The following is an 8,598-nucleotide window of genomic DNA, read 5'->3' on the forward strand; positions in this document are numbered from 1 at the left end:
CCAGATATTTTGACCATAGGTTTCGATTGTTTCTGAATTCTGTATTGAAAAGTGACCATCATCCAATCGGCCAAGTGAAAGACTATTTTTATAGAGTTGAATTTCAACAGAGAGGATCACCCCATGTTCATATGGTTGTCTGGATTGAAAATGCCCCAAAATATCAAGAAAATGATGAAAAAGAGATTTTGGATTTTGTAGATCATTACTTGAAATGTGAAAAGAATGAAGATGATGACTTGACAGAATTACAAGTGCATAAACATTCTCAAACATGCAAAAAAGGAGGAAAAGATGTATGCAGATTTGGCTTTCCACTACCTCCTTTAGAAAAGTCTATGGTTCTAGAACCTTTAGATGCTGATGTTGACAAGTACAGGAAAATGTATGATAAAATTCAGAAAAAGTTAAATGATATGTCGAAAAATGGTTGTGATTTATCATACAAGGAACTCCTAGATTCAGTCTTGGAAATATCTGAGGAAGATTACATCAAATGCATTAGGAGTTCATTGAGAGGTCCAAAGGTTTTTTTAAATAGAAAGCCATGCGATATGAGAGTAAATTCTTACAACAGTGTTGTTCTAAATGCTTGGAAAGCAAACATTGACATGCAATTTATCTTAGATCCATATGCCTGTGCAATGTATATTGTTTCATATATAAGTAAATCTCAAAGAGGAATGAGTGATTTACTGAACAGAGCTGCAAAAGAAGCTAGAGAAGGAAATCTTGACCTAAAAAGACAAGTGCGTCATATTGGAAACCATTTCCTCAATAGTGTGGAAGTCGGAGCACAAGAAGCTGCATATTTAGTGTTGCAAATGCCTCTAACAAAAGCTTCAAGAGATGTTGTTTTTATCAACACAAGTCCCTCTGATGATAGAGTAATTCTAATCAAAACAGATGCTGAATTGGAAAAGTTGACACCGAATTCTACAGATGTTGAATGCAGTAATGTCATTAAAAGATACACAAAACGACCAAAACAACTTGAAAACTGGTGTTTAGCTGACTATGTTTCCCAACTTGATGTAGTGTTTCCAAAAGAAAGTGAAAACACATTCGATCAAACAGAGATAAACGATGATGAAAATGATGAGTCAGATGTTGACTTTAATGAGAGTGATACACTTGTTACTCTTAAAAATGGCATTATCATCAGACGTCGCAAAGTACCCAGAGTGATTAGATATGTCCGGTTCAGTCTAAAAACAGACCCCGAAAATTACTATAGAGAAAAGTTAATGTTGTTTATGCCCTGGAGAGATGAATCAGTTGATCTGTTGTCTGGAACTGACACTTTTGAAAATTCATTTAGTCTTAGAAAGTCTTTCTTGGCTCATAAAATCAAGCAATATGAGTTTAATGCCGAACTGCTAGATGCAGCATTACAGATAGCAAATGATGAATTAACAGATGCTTTTGATGAATTAGCACCTAATACTCAGCAAATAGAGGCAGAAGATGAAGCTGAAGGATCTTTTGAATCAGAAAAGTATGTCCAGTTTAATCCAGAGAGACCAGTTGAACAAAGAATATATGATATTGGGGCAGATGTTGGTATCCCATCAAGACAAATTACAGAGGAAAGTTCTGTGAGACTGCCAGATGATGAATATTTGAAATTGGTGGAAAGTTTGAATGAGAAGCAAAGAGAATTTTTCAATCATGTCATGCAATGGGTTAAAACTAAAAAAGAGCCAATTTATTCGTTTTTATCTGGAGGTGCTGGTGTTGGCAAATCTGTTTTGATAAGAGCACTTTATCAAGCTTTGCACAGATATCTATGTTCTACTGAAGGTGAAAACCCAGATGATGTAAGAATACTTCTATGTGCATACACAGGGAAAGCAGCTTATAACATTGGAGGGTCAACCATAGCATCTGCTTTCCATCAAAAAATTAATCAAAGCCAACAAAGTTTACACTGTGATGAATTGAATACTTTTCGCGCCAAATACAGAAACCTGAAATTAATCATGATTGATGAAATATCAATGGTAGGCAATAGATCACTGGCTCTAATTGACAGTCGTTTGCAACTTCTTACAGGCATCAAAAAGCCATTTGGTGGTATTAGTATCTTAGCAGTTGGTGATTTTTTTCAACTCAAACCTGTGATGGACAGCTGGATCTTTCAGGATTTAAAATGTAATGCCCAAGCTCTTGCAAGCAATCTTTGGAAGGAACACTTTAGTGTATTTGAATTGGATGAAATAATGAGACAAAAAGATGATGTCGAGTTTGCTCAACTGCTAAATCGTCTTCGTTATAATGAACTCACACCAGAAGACAAGAATGTAATTCAGAGATGCATGATAACAGAAACAAATGAAAATTATCCAAACCATGCTCCACATCTCTTTACTCAGAACTCTAAAGTAGATGCATACAACAATCAGTTGATTGAAAGACTTGAAGGAGAAAAGGTCACAGTGAAATCAGTTGACACTGTTATCAAAGATTACTCAAAGGAAGTGAAACAAAAGCTTCTCAGGTCTTTAGTAAATGAAGATGATGTTAGCAAAACTGCCAATTTAATGCAAATATTGATTCTTGCTGTTGGGATGATATACGATATCTCGGTCAATGTTGATGTCTCTGATGGGCTAACAAATGGGTCATCATGTAAAGTTCAACTGATTGAAAGCAAAATGGAAGGCATATCAAGACCAAGCATAGTTTGGGTCCATTTTTTTGATTCTGCCATTGGAAAGTCGACTCGCAAAAAATACAAGCATTTGTTTCATGATGGAATAGATGATGAATGGACACCCATTTTTGAAGTTCAGCGGTCTTTTGTATTGAATCATAATACTTTTCAGAGAATTCAATTTCCATTGCGACCAGCTGCAGGAAAGACAGTTCATAAAGCTCAAGGGTGCACTGTTGATGAAATTGTAATTGACTTGTCTCAAACTAGAATTAGGAAAACTCCACACATTCACTATGTTGCTCTAAGTCGAGTCCGGTCAGTAGATCATCTACATATCCTGAACTTTAATGAGCAGGCATTAGCTATGGATGAAAAAGTGCTTGAGGAAATGGGAAGAATGAAAACTGAGGCGCCATTGCAACTTTGTTATGTTCCAATGTATGAGATCAATTCTAATTGTTTTAAAGTTGCTTTCAACAATTGTAGATCACTTCATAAGCACTTTTCACAAGTAAAAAGTGAGCCAAATATTCTAGCATCAGATGTAGTTGGTTTCTCGGAGACAAGACTATGTAGTGCAGATGAAAACAATTTTCAACTACACAGCTACACAGCAATATTTAACCATGAGGTTACATGTCACTTCAATAGACGTCCACATCATGGAACAGCACTGTATGTGAAAAATGACTACAAGACAACATGTATCTCAAAGTTTAACAATGGCTCCTTAGAGTTCATCGCTGCAAATGTACATTTAAGCCAAAGTAGAGAGGTACAAGTCATCGTACTTTATAAATACCCATCATGTTCTTTGGAAAATTTCAAGCAAAATGTAAACACACATCTTAAGCCTTTGACTGAACACCAGAAAGACTTGGTACTTATAGGGGATTTCAATTTTGATTTGTTTTCTGGGCATATTGACTTTTTAACATTTTTTGAAAATTGCTTTAAATGTAAACAAATTGTAACAAAGGCTACACATAATACCGGTTCTCAGCTGGATCTGATTTTTACAAACATAGCCCCATGTGCAACAGATGTGATTGAAGCATACTGGTCTGATCATAAAATGATATACTGCGCTTTTCAATGATATAATTGTGTTTTAAAGAGAATGGGGCGCCAAAGTAAAAACTCATCAGAGGGAGCTGTGAAAATATTGCCCCCTCCCTCATCCCATTTGTCACCATTAAAAAGGTGACAAATGGTTTGTTAATATATAGATATTGTAAGACACCAACTATTTGCTTTTGGCACTGTCATAGATTCAGTGGTTCAAGGGGAAAGGGGATTTAATTATTAAAAATTTGATTTGTAACAATTCCACCACATGTTTCTTGGATGTAGAGAAGAGTGTTAAATCTGTTCTCAATTTTTAATTTCTAGCCTTTAATTGGCCAAATTTACAGATATCATCCACTTCACTGATGTTGTTTTCATCAATTCTCCCCCCCCCCCCACCTAAAACATGACTATGCCAATATTTTTAAATTTATACATTAAATATGTATTTAATTACTCATTATATGTACTAGTATTTTCTAATTTACTGGATTGATGTATATAAATATTTTCATTTACTTATTATATTTTGTCTTGTATCTCTTGGCCATCATTCTTAATACTATATTGAATTATAATGTCTATATATACATATATCCAACCAAAAATGTTTAAGTCTTATATTCAAAACTACAGTGAACATGTGTAAATTTGTGTATATTTCTTCAATATTGAAAGAAAATAATTCGCAGACTTCAAGGTGCCAGGTAAATGAAAGTCATCGACTCCCCATGGATAAAACACCAGTCCATAGCAGCTTAACTCCCAGCTTACTGCTCGTACCCAATTTCAGCTTGGTTGACTAAGACAAAGACTGATGTAGTACCTTGTGTAAGGGACAATACAACATCAAGTGACCACATGGGATTTTAACCAGCAACCATTGGGTAACTGGTCTAACGCTCATGACCACTGAGCCATGTGCTCCATAAATGAACTACATTTGAGTTACCGTAATTGTGAATTACAGTTGTGGACAGGTCATATAAACAATCAATACTGTGCACAAGCCACATCAAAAATTGAACTTTAAATTTTCTTCATTTTTAAGCAAAACAGAATGTGGCAATATCTGAAGAAGAGAAGAGAAGATATAGTGAATTAAAACTGATTTGTTTAATAAAAATTGTATACTGATGCTTTATTTATATATTTTTTGTTGTATTTCCATGTGTCACAATAACTTGATAGAAGTTAAATTGTACTCATATATATACAGTCTATATTAGTTTATATATGTCGCATCAAAACTGTTTGCATCTCATATAAATAATAACGGACCTTTTTTTCTAGAAGACTATTTTTCAAATTTGTCTTTAAATTTAATATTATTTAATTATTATCTTTATAGCTGTTATCAATGACTTCATTTAATAATATCGTTTTTTATCAAGCAAGGGTTGGTGTCTTACAATACAATAATTGTATGTGAATCTGTATTCATTTTCATTTTTTTAAATTCTTTAATATTTATTTATATATATACTGACAGTTCACACACAATATGTACAAATCCTTCATGTGAGTGCATAGTAGATGTAAATTCAATCATGTTAATACATGTATGATGTAAGTTGAAAATATTGGAGCAAAAAGAGAAGACATCTTTTCAGTAATGTTCCTTCTTTTTTTTTTTTAAATCTTTATATTACCTCAAATCAAATCATTTTTATTTAAACTATATAACTAAAACCTGGTAATATAATTGTTAATAATGAAAATTATATATATCATTAATGCAATGTGATGAATTTATTTAAATGCATGTATTTCTCTTATGAATACAAAAGGCACCAGTATTTAAGGACACTTAGCGCCAATCGTTCAAAAATGACAGGTAAGTATAAAGAAAGGAGGTCAATGGCCAGCCTGTAGCGGGCGGTAAACCTGCCTTTTCTAATAAATTCATATCTATGGACAGAGTTCATAGTTATAAACAATATGGCATACATGTATTAAGAAAAAACAAAAGAAATATTACATACTGGTTGCATGTTTGAGACATTGTACTCTTAATGTACACTTTATAGAACATTTCATTTAAATAAATTGAGAAATACATTGCATTGAAAGTGAATTTATTTTCAAACAAATATTCACTTAGGTTTTATTCAAATTTTAAAATTTCAAAATTATTCACACACTTTTTTGTAGAAAAAAAAGTATTATTTAATATGATTGTGCATGCGTTTATATGCAAATATAGTATCATTGAAACATTATTTTGTATCATATAACACAGAAAAGATGTCTTCATCTTGTATAGTTATATTAAACTTATCATAAATGTGTCATAAAGTTTATTGGGTTTTTTTTCTGATAATCATTTTAAAGTATAAATGCATTATTTTTTGCAATTTTTCAAACAATCACACTCAAATGACAAAAATAAAAAAAAAAATCTAGTATGTTCAAATCATTCTTGATCAAATTCATTTTCTGTTTTATCGCAGTTAGCAAATGACACAAGAATAGTTATGATACGAGTTTTTGTATAAATTTCTATTGACAAATACTTTTCATTTAATTATGTTTTGTAAAATCAATACTGTTCATAACCTTTCTATTTTCGCATTTTCGTAGAAAGGTTATGAAAAAACAGTGGAACTTATAAATTAATTTATTTAAACTTTGTGTATGTCTATGACTTATTAAATTATATATCCATGTATATATCTGGTTGCAAAATATGATTTATTGTATTTTATCATCATTATATTTATTTAATTTAACGTACAATATGCATAACTATAAGACACTGAGAAACTACAAATTTACATTTACAGTATATTTGTAAAATTTGTTAAAACCATTTTAACAACACCTTGGAATTTCAGTAGGACGTAGCTATCTATGCACCAAAACAAGTTTAAAGTGATGCAGTTTCAAGCAAAATATGCACCGATTGCTTAGTCTTAGCTTAAAAGTGAGAAAATCTTGTTGATTTCATCCATGGCTGAGTGGCTGACACTGATATAGACAGGCTTACGTCACATTGCTGTTTAACACAATTACCCAAAGTCCAAGCTCTTGTTAAAATGGTTCTTAAACTAATGTATTACCAGTAACTACTTTTTGAATGTGTATGCATAAAAATTATTCATGACGTTCTTTTCATATTACCAGTAATATTTGTCTTTAAATAAAATTGCTTTCTAAAATGAAATATGTCTCATGTTGATATATCATAATTGTATTCAATGTAGATATGTAAAATCATGCCATTATGATTCAAACATATTTAAAATGGTTTCATATTTTTAAGGGTTCACATCAAATAAAATGTTGCCAATTTTTCAAGCCAATTTTGCCAAAAAGCATACGAAAGCTTCACTGCACATTTCAAATTCTGGGATATATCAAGTTGGCATATATTAAATAAAGCTAGATTTTAACAGACACAATTTAGATTACAAATTGTCTAATATGATTTTGTGCATGCTTCTTGTTATAATCTTGGAAATAAAGAAAGGTTGCGTGAAATAACTCATATTTGGTAACCACTTTTTTAATATATAAAACTGGATATGTATTGCATGATCTCTGATATGAAAATCAATGAACTAGAATATTGGCGTCCTCTAATTGTGTAGATTCAACTTGTTCAAATTATGACTACAGGTTATAAAATTGGCCAACAATTGGTGCTAAATTTGAAACTACTATACATTTTAGCAAATGCATGAATGTATCTTTAGAGAACCATAACTCTTCAAATCTGTGCACAAAACTGCAGAAATTAACATACCATCAGTGATATATTTAATTTATATTGCGCAATTTATTTTCATTCCCACCCCTCAATAAAAATATTTAATCTTGCATTAAGAAAACTATGGTACATAACTATGCTAATTTTAATATTAAATATCACTATTCTTAATTATTTAAAGTATTTTAAGTCAAAATAGTTAGCAATTTTGGCTCAGATGACCGATGTGGCCCATGGGCCTCTTGTTTAGGTCATTTGTCCGAAAAACAAGATATTAAATTGGTGTGGCCATATATCAATAAAATACATACATGCAGGTACAGTTACCGGTACTTAAAGTACATTGTACCAGTTTACGGCAATATGAAAAAATTGATAGAGCACCCTGCTCACTGGTTTATAACCTCACTGTTTTCAAATTACAAATATTGCTTTTAGTCTTTAAACAGGTATTTATATATTTACTGCACAATTTTTTAAAACTGCATGCAAGAAAACCAAAACAAACTTGTTCTAATCAATTTTTATGTGAAGCCTAAACATTCCTTCACATAATATAGTACATGTAAAAATATTTTCATATTTGACTCAGAGCTCGTCTAAATTTTTGAAAAATGCCACAAATAAAATATTTGATTGCATATTCAGAGCTTAAATAAAGTAGATTAACTCTAAATACACAGGGCTGATATGAATACTAGGCATTAAAAGCTTTTTGAAGTGAAACTAACAATTTACAATAATTAAGAAATTCATTGCATACATACCGAATAAATCAATTTAATGTACCCCCATTAATAGTTGCCTTGATTCAAGAAAACTATACTACTGACACAAAAGAATATAACTTACTAAATTGAACAATAAAATCCAAAATAAGGAGTTTTTAAAACCACTATGAAGCAACTATTTTGGATACAAAATTTCAACACCCTCTTTCAGCACTTACCATAATTACTATCTCATACCAGGTATAATTAATCTTGAGAAAATCATACCTTTAATCATACAAATTAACCTATATCACTTTCTACATACATTGTGCATCTACAGGTGAAAATGTCTGGTATATTACCATGAACAATGACGCCCAAGACTCAAAATAATGATGAGAGTGCCAAAAAGATATTACTACAGTATTACAATTAGTAAACCTTCT

General features: G+C 31.5%; 1 protein-coding gene across 1 annotated transcript in view; it reads left to right on the forward strand.

The window, feature by feature from the left end:
- The window catches only part of LOC128180917 (uncharacterized), a 123,175-nt gene that overhangs the window by 97,277 nt on the left and 17,300 nt on the right, over nt 1-8,598 (forward strand). The gene's annotated exons all lie outside the window — the stretch shown is intronic.

Source organism: Crassostrea angulata, chromosome 1, assembly GCF_025612915.1.
Source record: "Crassostrea angulata isolate pt1a10 chromosome 1, ASM2561291v2, whole genome shotgun sequence".
Lineage (NCBI taxonomy): Eukaryota > Metazoa > Mollusca > Bivalvia > Ostreida > Ostreidae > Magallana > Magallana angulata.